Consider the following 16,639-nt stretch of genomic DNA (forward strand, 5'->3'; position numbering starts at 1 on the left):
GATGCTCTCTAGCAAAAACTGAAAAACACCAGTTGAAAGTACTTTCTCCTAAATTCATACTAAATTACAACTCATGGCATGTGGACAGCAATTAGTGATAACCCAACCTGTTGCGCTGGACAATAAATATTTATTAACCTCACAGGCCAAGTTTTACCTTTAAACTGAATTGCCGTTTTAATTTACAACCGGCAAAATATATGAAAAAATTTATAACACCGCAGGTTGATATATTTACCCCCAGGAGTCTATTTTGAACTTTGGGGATCCCTTAGCAACATTTTGATGGTGCTCCCAAAATTAACAGGGAGGAACAACCCTGTCCTCATCTCTCCTCCACTCACATACCTTAATGGTCTGTACTTTCTCTTTCTCCGCTGCTTTGTCTACTCAGAGAGGATTAGAACATGAGATTCCCCTCCCTTCCGAGCATAATTTAATTTTGGATTAATAGAATACTGAGATTCTGAGACCTCAAATTCCTTGTGGTATCAGTGGTCATACAGCTTTTAAGCTTTCTGCTGACCATGGACACTGCAGATAAGAGAAGAGCTCCAGAGCCACACTCTGCTATTACGGTAGTTACACCAATGTCTCCACTCCTTGAAGATCAAATAAATATCTCATTTTGCAACATGGAATCTCGTTTTTGCACATAGGTATGTGCCACGGTAGGGAGTACTATAGCCGTAGTTCACACTATAAATCACACTACCTAGGTTCACACTTTATCAGAGTAATGAGGGGAATCAGTCTCCTTGATAAAGTGAGCCACCCAGAGTTAACCCCTTGCAAGCTTTTTCCACATAAAGGAAGCAGCAGCTGTTCTGGACTTCCTGTCTGGGAAAGAAGGAGAAGGTATGGGAGGGGAGAAGGGGGTTACATCTGCCCTATAGGGATTTCCTTCAAAACACCCCTACATCCTGTCATAATTGCTGGTAACATCCTGGCCACATTTATTTATTATATATATATATATATATATATATTGTGGCAAGAGCCCGCTACTGCAGAAGCACACGCGAACAACTTCTTCCTTTTTATGTAGCTTTATTGTCAGGATGATAAATGTTTTGACACCGTATACTTTCACAGCAATTATGGAGAACCTAAAAGCTTGCTATACATAGACCAGCTCTCTCTCAAGACCAGCCAGCTACCCCAGTGTTGGTCTTCCTGAACAAATAACACAATCAAGCTTTTATACATGATGCTCCTCCCCCAGCCTTAGCTTGATGGACAGGTGACACACCCAGCTTCTCTTTAAAAGAAAACACCCATCACTGGCTCTGTTTGCACAAACAGACACACCCTGTCTGTTTGCTGAGAGGAAATCATGTAAGTTAACAAACTTTACACTACACATACGTTTTCACCTGGTTTAATCTCAACCTAGGTGCATAAATGTGCCAATGTGTTATTCTGTTTGTATACTTTCTTTGCCTCTTGGCAGATAAATGCCTCCCTTTGTTACAATATATATATATATATATATATATATATATATATATATATATATATATATATATCTCAATATTACACCAATTATCCAACTTGAAAATAAAAATAAAATAAAACATTACTTTTTAAATGACATACATAGCAACAAGACAATGTATATACACGCGATAATACTCCCAGATAATGGGACATTGTCCCTCTTAATAGTCAGGACAATGTTTTGAGTTTTGTGCTGCATTGCTTTTATTGGAAATACATTTTTTAAAATAAATATTATCAGTTTACTTAAGCTAAACTTTATTTTGGTAGCATATTTTATGGATATCAGGTAAGGAGAAAAACAGCAAAATCATTCAAATTCTTTAATTCTTCCCAGTTTCACTTTTATGCAGTTATTGCACACAAATGGGAATAGTTATGCCCTCTCCCAATGATAAGATAGATCCTTCAACCCAGTTGAATAAATGTCATCTTTCTCTCTTATACCTCATTCTTAGCTCATAGGAAATATTTCCATGTGATAGAGTTCTATGCTGTCATGGAGGTTACAAGGAAAGAAAAATTATGGTAAATGAAACATCTAATTAAACAATATTCCATTTTCCTGGTACCATCTATGTCAGCATATAAATGGGTTAACAAACTTGCAATAAAACAAGGGAAGGAAGACATTTTTATGCAACAATTCTATGTCACTAGAAATTATAATGCTGTTATTCAGCCTCCTTAAAAAAGTCAGTAGCAACAAAATCATGTAAGCTTGTGAAAGGGTTGGAGAGACCATGGAACAGAATGAAAAGGCAATAGATGCAAAAGCAGCTTGTATTATAGACAGAGGATGTTCATATTCCTTACTCATTATAATGAACTTGTCTGGGAGCTAGTCTCGAGCTTGCTTTGGGATAGGGTATTTTCATAAATAAGATCACGTGGTAGTCTATGAAGGGTCATCTCACAGAAGACATAGTAATAACTTTTGCCTTATAAGGGTTAGAGTGGACGCCTACCATATTAAGGGAGACAATGAAATATAAAACAATTTCATAGAGCGCTAGTTCTTGTTTATGCCAATATCATTTCTGAAGAGAAAAACATTGGGCCAGTAAAAACATGTCTTTTCTATCAATCCATCTATTATTCCTGGAATTTGTTGCATTTGTTGTGCATCAGTTAAATCGAAATAGCCATTGTAATGGTCTGAACCTCTAGAATTTTTTATGCAGTACATTATGGTTTCACTGCAACTATGTTATTTCTGTTATTTTGCTATTTTCATTTGTGAGTAAGAGACTGACTGCATTGCAGCAAGAAAGTTATTTGTAGCCAAGGCATCACACTTGTTGGAGAGTGAGTGGAGTACATTCCACTCTGACATCAATGATCTTGATTTGATGCTTTAAATGTCTCAGCTCTTTTTGTAGATGAAAAAAACCCCATCAGGTTTAGTTACTGCTGTTATTGCAATTTTTGCCAGTAATCAGAAGTCACTAGCCTAGTCACAATTCCATTTTAGGTGAATACATTGAGGGAGGTGGAAACCTCCTGATGAGATACATCACTCTTTTTAACTGCTTTAAGTCAAGCAGCCTACTTGGTCCCTGGCAGTTATAAGTAATTATACCAGGAGAAGATGTAGTCACTTATGCCAAGCACAAGTAAGACTGGGGGGTATATTTACTAAACTGCGGGTTTGAAAAAGTGGAGATGTTGCCTATAGAAATCAATTAGATTCCAATTATCATTTATTTAGTACATTATACAAAATGACAACTAGAATTTGATTGGTTGCTATAGGCTACATCTCCACTTTTTCAAACCTGCAGTTTAGTAAATATACCCCTGGGAAGCGATACAGAAAAGTTGTGGGACCGTGTGTGTGTGTGTGTTAGGGAATGTAGACTGTAAGCCCCAATAGGGCAGGGACTGTTGTGAGTGAGTTCACTGTACAGTGCTGCAGAATTAGTGGCGCTATATAAATAAATAGTGATGATGATGATGATGTCCCTTATCACCCATTTGCAGAGGTGCCATAGTATATCTTCAGAGCAGGCTGTAGATTGAACAGGAAAGTAATCTTCCTTTTCAAAGGCGTTTAAATGTCACCATTGTGACAAGCATTAAACTAGGACTGCTCCTACTAACACTTCAAACCCATCCTTCTGATTCCTCAACCCAGTGTATAACAACAAACATAATAAAAGTTTGCTCATATTTATAATTTAAAATTGAATTTGATATAAACCCTTTATACATTTTTAGTGAAGTTCCTTTGTAAGGACTATGTGACTTATAATTTCCATAGGTAAGCAACCTCTGCCATGTATGTATCTGAGATTATGGAAAAAGGTGCTTATTATCTTAAGGACTTTCTGATATTTCAAGTTATTATAAAGGGATGAAAAAATGTTGGTGCATGGGAGCAGGTTTTTTCCCTTATCAGCACTCAGTAGTGGTCACCGTTTAGAAGAGTAGAGGCAGTCCAGAAGTAGGTTTGTTGTTAAACCCCGGTTAAAGCTGGTTTATTATTATTATTATTATTACTATTATTATTATTAATAATAGTAATAATAATAATAATAATAATAATAATAATATTAATATAAAAACAGAAATTTCTTCTCTTATTAGTCTGGTTTGTAACTTTCTATCATGTGCAGGTACCAGCAGGCAACGCTATCAATGTGGCATGGAGTCTGGTCCAGGGTCTTTTAGAACAGTTTAGTAACAACCCTTCCCAAAAGTTTTTTTCCTCATCAAAGAGTTTTCAAAATGGAAATAAGCACACAGACAGAATGGTCAGTGCTCAAAAAATAAATTAGATTTCATTGGTATTTCATAACTTTATATTTGCAAAGATTTTACTGCTCAATACACATTATGCTTCTAGTTTTAGATTCAAATAAATATGTTTAACTTTCCTTTAACACATTGTCATTGTTATATAACAGTGTTAGAGCGATCAGAATTAACTTTTTCAAATTCAAGCATGAGCACAAATATTCAGTGACTTGCTTCCTGCTTTGCAAAATAAAATAACACATGAAATACTTCCATATATTTTATTTGACATATTTTGATGGCATTTTTAAATAATACAGTAGATAATGTGACTGGCAATGAGTATTCCTTCCTTATCATGGCATGTAGCTTATAACAGGATTTCACTTTTTCAGTTGCCAATTTACGCTTGCTACATTTGTTCACCAGACAAAATTCACTGAACTTGAGTTAACCTGAAAAATATGTGTGCTCTGTAGTATGATTCCTCACAGGCATTGCAACTGATTCTCTGCATATTTCTCCCTAATGTAGTTTTTTGCTCCCACGGACAAAAACACGCTTCCTTATTCAACATATCTGGTGCCAAGTACAATGTGTGTGTGAACTTCAATTTTCATATTGTTTTCTTCCATCTTGTGGTTTGTTTTAAGAATAAATACAAATAGAATTTTAGTAATTGAATGATCAAAGCCACAATTGTTAAAAGCTTTAACAATTAATTGCTAAAATTTTAGCATAATTTTTGTGTGAATATGTTTTTTCCCAGGCCAACATTACTTTGTACGCATTTAATACTGTAATTTTTTTTTCTAATTTGACAGATATTTTGCACATCTTAGCTCAATTCATAAGTTAGGTAGGTATCCTTAATTGACTTTGCACACAAGCAATGAAAACAAATAAACTACAAATCCCATCTGTTATAAAGCATGGTTTTCCAGAGGCAAAATGCCTATTTTGTTAATCACTTCTGCCTGTCAGTCCACATGTATTCTTAGAGGGCTTAGTTCTCTGATACTGATAAAGAAATGTAATTTCAAAAAGGAACATTGTGCATATTAGATAAAATAATGCAGTATGATCAGGGCCAGATTATGGTGACATAGGCCCACACCTAGGGGTAAATTTATGAAGCTCCGGGTTCTTCAACACCCGCGAGTTCAGCGTCTTCAGAGCTTAAATTTAAAGCGGCGCTGCCTTGTAAAGGGAAACTAAACTAATTTGTTTTTATATTACACTGAAACCATCTCTGAGTTTTTTCTAAGACTTGGATTCCGACTTCTAGGAAATATAAGGAGCTGTAGCAGACTGGGACCCTGGTCTGGGCAGCCCAGAATTAACTGGTCAACCTTGCATAGCTGTGCTTCCTGCTTGCTGGCTCACAATGAGGATAAGTCACCTTTGCTCTGCGATGCACTTTCCATGTCACCCTACCCGATCTGTCCTATCCTCTTCTACCCTCCCTTCCCTACAGTGTTATAAACATTATTCTTAACATTTATTGATATTGCTCAAACATACTACGTAGTGTTTTAAAATTGGAGACAAACACAGTAATTGAACAAGATTGGATATTAACAAACAGACAAAGAAGTATGAGGGCACAGCTCGCAGCTTTACAGTGTATAGGATTTCCTCTCTTCCTCTCCCCCTGCACACATGGAAAGGTGAAGAGATCACATGGAAGACAGGCAGAGTGTTTTTCAGCAGGATTAATATGATGAGGAGACTAGTGGGGGCAGCATTAATGTTATGTGGGGGCTGGCATGGGAGGTATTAGTGTTATGTGAGACTGATATGGGGGTATTACTGTTATATGGTATGGGATAAAGTTCATTGTCATGGCAAAGAGGGACTTTGAAATTAATTTCAATTCATCTGATCACTCTTGATGACATTCTGGAGTATATGCAAATTGTCATTATAAAAAAGGCAGCAGACTCGTGAAAAGTAATATTTGTTTAATTCTCAAAACTTTTGGCCATGACTGTATAAGAGAGCTCTTCAGAAGAAACACGCACATGACTTGATATATGAACCATTATATATGAAAGTTGGACTAACCTTTTCTATATTTGGAGGGTCAGTACCAAATGCCTATAATATAGAAGCCTTAGCCAAAATATTTGATAATGTAACTGATGAGATTTTAGAGGTTTTGGACATTAAGGGGGGTATTCAATTGTCTGCTGGTTCGAGCAAGGAAAAAATATTACCGTTAATACGGTAATCTCTCGGTGGATTTCCGCTCGCAGCTCCAAATACAGCGAGTAAATTACCGTATTAACGTTTTTTCCGCGCAAGACCGCGGGATTTTCGGCAATCCCGCGGACAAGTGAATATGCCCCTAAGACTAGCACTTTGCAGTATTACACCAAAATATTGCAACTGCTTTGGTTGGTATTGGATTATTTAACAGTAGCCCCGGGTGGTATGTGTCAAATATTAGGGCCTGCACGTTGTTCCTATGTAGCAGATAATTTTTCCGAACCTATGCATGAACATTTTAAGAAAGTAAAAGAACTAAAAGAAGAATTCAAAAAGAAACATAATTATTCTGAATATGACCTGGATGGAAAATGGTTCAGTTGGTTACATCCTGTTTCATTCAAGATGGATTGAATCAGTAGCAGTTTTGTTAATGGAAGGACAATAAGTAGGTGGTTACAATTGAAAATGATGAGAGCCAGTGGTCGAAGTTAGAATTAAATGGCAGTATGAAAAATGTAATGAAATTCAATGATGGCAGTTGGAGAAGTGGCGGTATGGCATATCACCATATACACCCCCACTTCCACCACTGATGGGAGCTTCAAATGATGTTTTAGTGATGGTGTAGTTATAGATAGATACCCAGGCACTGGTGTGATAAAGGGATATAAATTGCATAAGTGAACGGCTTACAGCCAAGTTTATTACAATAACAATGTTAAAATAATGTGCCGGCACACTTAAATTGATGACAATATATTGTACACCAAAATGCATATATGTAGAAGTGAAACCCTGGATATAAATTAGAGTCCTCTAGCATACAGATAATGCAAAAAAAACCACAAAGGCTCAATGGTAGCTAGCCCCAAAAAAGTAGTATCAAGAAAGTTCAGCTGAATCTTGTGTAGGGGGCTTAATGATCCAATATACCTTGATAGAAAAGGTGCTATGCACCAGAAGTAGAAAGTCTTGAAATTGTTAATTTCCAAAAAGGCAAATGTGTAGAACACTAAGTGTGGTCATGAATGAGTTCATACACCTAGTGTAAATAGGTAACAGCCGAAAAACCACTGACCTATATCCAGAAGGAATCTCCGGTGCGATCCTGGTCCTGTGTTTTGGTTTCCACGTGCGGCTGGACGTCCTTCCCGGGTCTTGCTGCAGTGTGGTGAGGAGTTTCCAGGCAGCCGCCCCTCCCCTCTGTACAGCTGGATGGTCGCGTCCCTGGCAGATGCCGCGAGTGTTGCGCATGCGCAGAGGCGCGTAACCGGTGTTTAGATGTTTGAATGGAAAAATGAAAAAGATCTGTACTCATGAGCTCAAAAAATGTACAGTGTAGCAACCCTACGCGTTTCGCCCACGTGAGGCTTCCTCAGGGATGATGTAAGGCTCCTCAATGAACTCTTTTTATGGGAGGCGTCTATGAGTGAACGATTTCCAATTGGGTTCTCAGCTGGATTGACATCTGTCTGGGGCGGTCCCCTAGACACATGTTCAGTATGATGATTGCAACTCATCATTAGAACAATTGACTGGGTACCCGGCTACCACCTAATGACCTGTGACGTGGTCTCATTATATACTATAATTGACCATCAGGCAGGGTGTGATCATGTTAGAGCCATCCTAGAGGAGTCTGCTACACTTCCACAACCCCAGATTGAGTTTCTGATTGCCAGTATCAATTTTGTGCTTCAACACAATTTTTTCTGGTCTGGTGGGACTTACTACGAACAGGTTCGCGGGACTGCCATGGGCGCTAAATTTGCGCCAAGTTACGCGAACCTGTTCGTAGCCCACTGGGAAGATATTGCCATCTGGAACAATAACCCGTACGGGGAATATGTCGTTGGTTGGCCTCGCTACATCGACGATGTGTTCTGCGTATGGGCAGGCACTGAAGATCAGCTTTCATTATTCATTCAATACATTAATGATAACGGCCTCAACATGAGGTTCACTAGTCAAGTGAGTACCGAAAAAGTCGAATTCCTGGACTTAGACATCTTTATTCAGGAGGGCAAACTTGCCACAAAAACACACTTTAAGCAGGTCGATACAAATTCTTTCATACCAACATCTAGTAGCCACCATAAGAATTGGTTGGCCAATATACCTAAGGGCCAATTTAATCGCCTTAGGCGCAACTGTTCTGATATTACTCATTATGACGAACAATCAGAGACTCTAAAGAGCAGATTCCAAGAAAAGAACTATGAGATTAAAATTATAGAGGAAGCCTGTTCTGCACTACGAGAAACGGATAGGGAAGTTTTATTTACCCGTAAAGAGCACTGTGAAAATAAGACAGATCATGATACACCAGCACTCTGCTTTGTCACCCAATATAACAGGGACCACCGAAAGTTTGAGAAAATTGTCAACAAGCATTGTCATATACTAATGGGAGATAAAGACCTAGTGAAGATTCTCCATAAAAAGCCCAAATTTATCTACAAACGGGCAGCAAATTTGAAGAACAGATTGGTATAGAGTACTATCCCGCCGGATAAAGGAGATGGAAACAAAAATACTAATTCTACATGGCTCAATGAAAGGGCAGCAGGTTTCTATCCCTGTAACCGCTGCCAGGCCTGTAGAACAACAAATATCAAAACTACCAAACCAATTACTACTTTTGAATCGCAAGTCACTGGTGAAAGTTTCTGTATTAAAGACAAACTGACCTGTGACTCTATTGGAGTGATTTATCTCCTCCAGTGTCCCTGTGGCCACCAGTACGTTGGTAGGACAATCAGAAAACTTGCAGTGAGAATAGGAGAGCATATCAGAAACATTAAAAACTAGCTCCTTACTCATAGTGTCTCTGTCACGGGCACTAGGAGTCTTTACCCAGGGATCACCAGATGATAGACTTACCAGAGCAGTATAGTTGGTAATATGGTACTCTGGTAGCGGGGTGATCACGGAACAGGAGACAGCAGGTGATAAGAGAATGCTCGAGGAAAGTCTATGACTAGCAGCACTCGTAATAGGTATATAACTGTACACGAGGAACTGGATGGACAAGGAAATGTGAGGGTAGTCAGTGGTCTGCGTATAGCAAGTTGTACCACTGCTATAGTGAGGAGGAATGTCCAGGAGTAACGAGGAGGTGATGAGAGTCAGCGGTCTGCGTATAGCAAGTTGTACCGCTGTCTGGGTGAAGGAATGGAATCCAGGTGAAGGTATCTGGGGAGTCAGTGGTCTGCGTTAGCAAGTTGTACCACTGCTATGTGAAAGGATACTGAAAACTGGTGACTCAGGAAACAGGGAACAGTGGTCTGCCTCTAGCAAGTTGTACCACTGAAATATATAAGTGAGGAGGAGCACGGAGAGATAAATGCAATGCAGAGCATACACGGGCACACTGAACTTGATCCCACGATGATATGCACACAATAATAATAACTGAGCAACACTGCACAAATATACAAAGTCACTAGAACTATCCAGGCTAAAAGGTAACACAGTCCAATGATAGCAATAGTCCCAGTGGATAGGAAACTCCGGAGGAGAACAACTCAGTCCAGCTAGATATGCAATACACCAGCACAGTCAATGAGAAGTATGCATACCGTGGTTCAGGAGAGCAGGCTGTCAGAGAGAGGTGCAGGGATACCTGAATGGCTGGAAGCCGGCAGGATGCGAAGTCCCAGGAGGGTGGAAGCGGTAATCAAGTAGGTGCAGCGCACGGTAGGTAGACCAGCAAGGATGTCAACTATACTCAGGAAGCAGTAGTATATAGAACTGGACACCTGGAGAACACGGGAGAGTTGAGGCGGTCTAGCCGAGATGAAAGCAGCGGAGCGTTGTTTCGAAGCAGACAGGCGAGTTGACACAAGCAGGAACACTGTAGAAGCACGGAGACAGCAGATCGGCTGGCTGCAGACACGATGAGTACTGGAGGGTTGCGATGAGCAGGACACTGCAGATACACGGAGGCAGCGGATAGGAATCAGCTGGTGCAGTCACGATGAAACACGGGAGAGTTGAGGTGAGCAGGATACTGTAGAAGCACGGAGGCAGCGGATAGGAATCAGCTGGTGCAGTCACGATGAAACACGGGAGAGTTGAAGTGGTTTGGAAACTAGAAGCACGGAGGCAGCGGATAGGAATCAGCTGGTGCAGTCACGATGAAACACGGGAGAGTTGAAGTGGTCTGGAAACCACAAACGAACAACAGGAATCAGCAGGAGCTGAATACACGAGGAAACACAGGAACACCTTCAGAGGCTCATGGGGAATGAGACTCCAATATCAGGCAACGAGGTATTAACCACAGGTGCTTTAAATAGGGAGTGTTGCCTGATCAGCCAATTAACTAAAAGGAACATTTACTGAAGGGTTGAAAGGGCTGCACATGTGCAGACCCTCAGGATGGTGGACGGCCACGGTTCCTAAACACACGAGAAGTAGCACTCACAGTCCGGTGAGTGACAGTACCCCCTCTTTTAAAGGTGGGCACAGAACACCTGGAACCGGGTTTGTCCGGAAACTTGAAATAAAACTTCTTAAGAAGAGCTGGAGCGTTGAGATCTTCAGCCTTGATCCATGAACGCTCCTCAAGACCAAAGCCCTTCCAATGAACGAGGAAACGAAGAACTCCTCGCGAAATTTTTGCATCCAATATATGAGTAATCTCAAAGTCTTCCTCTTGATGAATTTGAACTGGCCGAGGTGCTGAAGCAGGGACCGAGAAACGGTTGATGATGAGAGGCTTGAGTAAGGACACATGGAAGGCGTTGGAAATACGAAGATTCTTAGGAAGTAGAAGTTTGAAACAAACTGGATTTATCACTTGAATGATCCTATATGGACCAATAAAACGAGGAGCGAATTTCATAGATGGGACCTTCAAACAAATATTTTTGGTAGATAACCAGACACGATCTCCAATTTTCAGTGGTGGAATAGCCCGTCTCTTTTTATCTGCAAAAGACTTATATCTGGCAGATGTCTTCTTTAAACAGGTTTTGACCTGAGACCAAAATATTTTTGAAAGTTTGACAAACAGTCTCTACAGCAGGAACTTGGGTGGGAGGGAGGGCAGGAAATTCCAGAAAAGACGGATGGTGACCGTAAACCACAAAGAATGGAGTTTTGGAAGATGACTCATGGTACATGTTGTTATGAGTGAATTCAGCCCAAGGAAGCAATTCTACCCAGTTGTCTTGATTGGCTGACGAGAACATCCTTATAAACGTCTCAAGATCTTGATTGACCCTTTCAGTTTGTCCGTTTGATTGAGGATGGTAGGAAGATGAGAGTGATAATCGTATGCCCAAGGTCTTACAAAGGGCCCGCCAGAATCTGGAAATGAATTGTACTCCTCTATCTGAAACAATCTCGGACGGACATCCATGGATACGAAAGATTTCTTTGATGAAATATTCAGCCAGAGTAGAAGAAGAAGGCAAACCAGCCAAGGGAACGAAATGCGCCATCTTCGAAAATCTGTCCACCACTACCCAAATATTATTGCAGTTTTTACTAGGCGGAAGATCAGTAACAAAGTCCATACTAATATGGGTCCATGGCTTGGATGGAATGGGTAGTGGTTGAAGCAAACCCGCTGGAGTTCTGCGGGGAGTCTTGAACTGAGAACACAATTCACATGCGGCTACAAACTCTTTGACATCTCTACTCATAGAAGGCCACCAGTAACTTCGAGAGAGGATCTCAAAGGTCTTGCGTTCACCAGAGTGTCCAGAAAAACGAGAAGAGTGAAACCACGAAAGGATTTTCTTCCTAAGAGCAGGAGGCACGAGGGTTTTCCCAAATGGTAGCACCTTAGTGGAAGAAGCAGCCAGAGAAACACATTTAGGATCTAATATAGAGTGGTTGGGGACCTCTTCAACGTCTGAGGACGTTACAAAGGCTCGAGATAGAGCGTCTGCTTTTTTATTCTTAGCAGCTGGTTTGAAGGTTATGATTAACTCAAAACGAGAAAAGAAAAGAGACCATCTTGCTTGACGAGGATTCAAACATTGAGCAGACTGTAGATATGACCAATTCTTATGATCCGTGAAAATTGTCACAGGATGACGAGCTCCCTCCAACAAATATCTCCACTCCTCTAATGCTACTTTAATAGCCAGCAACTCCTTGTCCCCGATGGTGTAATTCTTCTCCGCAGGCAGAAGACCCCGAGAGTAAAAGGCACAAGGTGTGACAAAACGAGTATGATATGTGAATTATAGCAAATACTTTGTATAGCCCTTCTTTTGTTTCCCCAGCTCATCAGACTACAACTGCATTGTCCAATTACATGTGGTTAAGGGGACATTGTAATTCAATTTAAATATGTATATTTTGTATTATATATTGATGACTTGAAGTAATGTTATTCATTGTCCTTAAACTGAAGCCAGGAGGGTTATGGGTAAAGATCAGGTGGTGTCTAGGATACAGGTGAGAGGGCTTGAGCTGCATTCATTCTCCCCCCTCCTTCCTCTACAGGAAGCATGGAACAGCTGGGGACCCTGTGACATCACAAAGTAGTGTAAGGGGTTAATTTTAGGAGGGGCTCACTGCTACCTTATCCTTGGAAGTAGGGGAAGCCAATTAAGCATCAATTGTTCTCCTTAGGACTAGTCCAGACGTTCTGTCTGCATCCCAGCAGGGGGCTTCTGTGAAAGGACATCTCATCTCCACTGCCCTGTCCAAACCCCCTAGTCCTGCACTGGCCAATGGGGAAGTAGAATAGATGCAGGGGTTTGTCCAGGGAGGGGAAAGACTGTGGAAATTAGACCTGTGATATATAAGGAACAACTCCAGGGGGGAGGGGTGGTCATGCTTGGATTTCATTCAGGAAGGTGCAAAATGGAGTTTTGAATTGTCGTTTTCTAACTCGAGTATATATATGCAGCTGAGAGGGATCCATGGGTCATGAAGTCTGGACAGCAGGTGACAATATCTCCTTAAGTTATTGGGGTAAGGGACAGATGATGTGGTAAATCTGCCTGGCATTTATTTACTGTGTGTACATAATATTCTAGTGTTGTTTGTATGACAATAAATATACTGTTGTATTTTTATAACTGCATTTTGCCTGAGTGACCATACGAATCCTAGAAGGTACTGGGTAGCACTGGGCCAGATAAACCCGGTATCTTCACACAAGGATAGAATTTTTGTTGCTCCGATCTTTGGGAGAGAATGGCTCCTAAACCAACATTAGAGGCATCTACCTCTAGGAAGAAGGGAAGAGTCACATCAGGCTGTCGAAGAACAGGAGCAGAGGAGAAGGACTCTTTAAGAAACTGAAAGGCTTGAAGAGCCTCAGATGACCATTGCTTAGTATTGGCCCCTTTACGAGTCAGGGCCACAATAGGAGATGCAATCGAAGAGAAATCTTTAATGAAGCGTCTATAGCAATTGGCAAAACCTAAAAAACGCTGAATTGCACGAAGAGTAGTTGGCTGAGGCCAATGTAACACAGCACTCACCTTTTCTGGATCCATTTGCAGACCAACTCCGGAGACAATATAACCCAAAAATGGAATCTGGGGCAACTCGAATGAACATTTTTCTAATTTGCAGAATAATGAATTTCTCCGGAGTCTGGAAAGAACTTCTGCCACATGTTGGTGATGAGAAGGCAGGTCCTGTGAAAAGATCAATATGTCGTCCAGATAAACGACGACACATACATATAACAAGTCCCGGAAGATCTCATTAATGAAGCCCTGGAAAACAGTGGGGGCATTACATAACCCGAAAGGCATTATTAAGTATTCATAATGCCCATCTCTGGTGTTGAAAGCTGTCTTCCATTCGTCACCGGACCTGATTCTGATTAAATTGTAGGCACCACGAAGATCCATTTTGGTAAAGATCCGAGCTCCCTTAATCCGATCAAATAGCTCAGTAATCAGTGGAATGGGATACCGATTTTTGATAGTAATTGCGTTAAGACCACGAAAATCTATGCAGGGGCGTAGTGATCCATCCTTCTTTTTAACAAAGAAGAACCCGGCTCCAGCGGGAGAAGTAGAAGGTCGAATAAATCCTCGCTGGAGATTCTCTTGGATGTATTCAGATGTAGCTTGAGTTTCAGGTAACGAAAGTGGATACACACGACGCCTAGGAGGAATCTTGCCAGGCAGAAGATCAATCGGACAATCCCATGAACGATGAGGAGGAAGACGTTCAGACTGAGCCTTATCAAACACATCGGCAAATGAAGGGAGTCCCGGTGCGGTAGGTGAAATGGAGGATTGCTGTATTTTAAGGGGAACGACTTGGGAGAGACGACGATGATTACATTCAGCTCCCCAAGACGTAACTTGAGGAGTGCGCCAGTCAATCTGGGGAGAATGACATTGAAGCCATGGAAGGCCTAAAACAATCGGACTTGTAGTAACAGGAAGAATTAAAAACAAAATTTCTTCTTGGTGTAGCACACCAATCTGAAGAGTTACTGGAGACGTACTCTGGGTGATGAGACCATTGATAAGACGTGATCCATCAATAGCAGTCACAGTAATAGGTGTCTTCAGGGTAATCACTGGTAGGGACCATTGATTCACGAGGGATTTAGAAATAAAATTTCCCGCAGCTCTGGAATCAATAAGTGCTTGGGACTCAAAGGATTTGGTAGCGAAGGAAATTGTAACATCAAAAGCGCAGACTTTTAATTTCGTAGAACATGGAGAGGACTCCAGGGACCCTAACTTCACCTCTCCAGAACTGGTTAGGGCCTGGCATTTCCCGATTTCTTAGGGCAAGAACTGAGCATATGTGTGGAATCAGCACAATAGATACAAAGTCTATTCTTTACTCTTCGGTTCCTCTCCTCTGAAGTTAATTTGGAGCGTCCTATCTCCATGGGGATCACAGAAGGTGAAGCTGGACGAAATTGAGGAGTTGAGCGAAGAGGTGCTTTAACTGAAGTTGTTTTCTCAGATTCTCTTTCACGAAACCTCATGTCTACACGATGGCAAAGAGAGATCAAATCATCTAATGACGTAGGAAGCTCTTGGGTAGTCAGTGCATCTTTAATTTTATCGGAGAGCCCCTGCCAGAAGGCGGCAATTAATGCTTCAGTGTTCCACTGAAGTTCAGAGGCTAATATCCTAAATTGAATGACGTACTGGCTTACTGTACGAGAACCCTGACGTAGACGGAGGATGCTGGATGCAGCGGAGATGACACGACCTGGTTCATCGAATACACTTCGGAACGTGGAAATAAATTTGGCACTATCCTGTAATAATGGATCGTTTCTTTCCCACAGAGGGGAAGCCCATGCGAGAGCTTGTCCAGAAAACAATGAAATAAGATAGGCCACTCTGGAACGATGAGTAGAGAAATTTTGAGGTTGGAGCTCAAAATGAACTGAGCATTGATTGAGAAAACCCCTACATGTTTTGGGGTCTCCATCATACTTTGACGGAGTAGGCAGGTGAAGCGTAGAAGCCGTAGACACCTGGGATGGCACTGGGGAAACGGAGGAAAGCACAGGAGCATCAACATTAGCTGTGATATTTGGCCCAGATGTTCCTTGGGAGGCTAACGCCTGGTAACATTGTAGTAACAGCTGTTGGCGAGCATCCTGTTGCTCCATACGCAGCATCTCTTTAGCCGTAGGTTCCGAATCTGGGTCTGTCATGGCCTGATCTTACTGTCACGGGCACTAGGAGTCTTTACCCAGGGATCACCAAATGATAGACTTACCAGAGCAGTATAATTGGTAATATGGTACTCTGGTAGCGGGGTGATCACGGAACAGTAGACAGCAGGTGATAAGAGAATGCTCGAGGAAAGTCTATGACTAGCAGCACTGGTAATAGGTATATAACTGTACACGAGGAAATGGATGGACAAGGAAACGTGAGGGTAGTCAGTGGTCTGCGTATAGCAAGTTGTACCACTGCTATAGTGAGGAGGAATGTCCAGGAGTAACGAGGAGGTGATGAGAGTCAGCGGTCTGCGTATAGCAAGTTGTACCGCTGTCTGGGTGAAGGAATGGAATCCAGGTGAAGGTATCCGGGGAGTCAGTGGTCTGCATTAACAAGTTGTACCACTGCTATGTGAAAGGATACTGAAAACTGGTGACTCAGGAAACAGGGAACAGTGGTCTGCCTCTAGCAAGTTGTACCACTGAAATATATAAGTGAGGAGGAGCACAGGGAGATAAATGCAATGCAGAGTATACACGGGCACACTGAACTTGATC

The sequence above is a fragment of the Mixophyes fleayi genome, chromosome 1 (genome assembly GCF_038048845.1).
Source record: "Mixophyes fleayi isolate aMixFle1 chromosome 1, aMixFle1.hap1, whole genome shotgun sequence".
NCBI lineage: Eukaryota > Metazoa > Chordata > Amphibia > Anura > Limnodynastidae > Mixophyes > Mixophyes fleayi.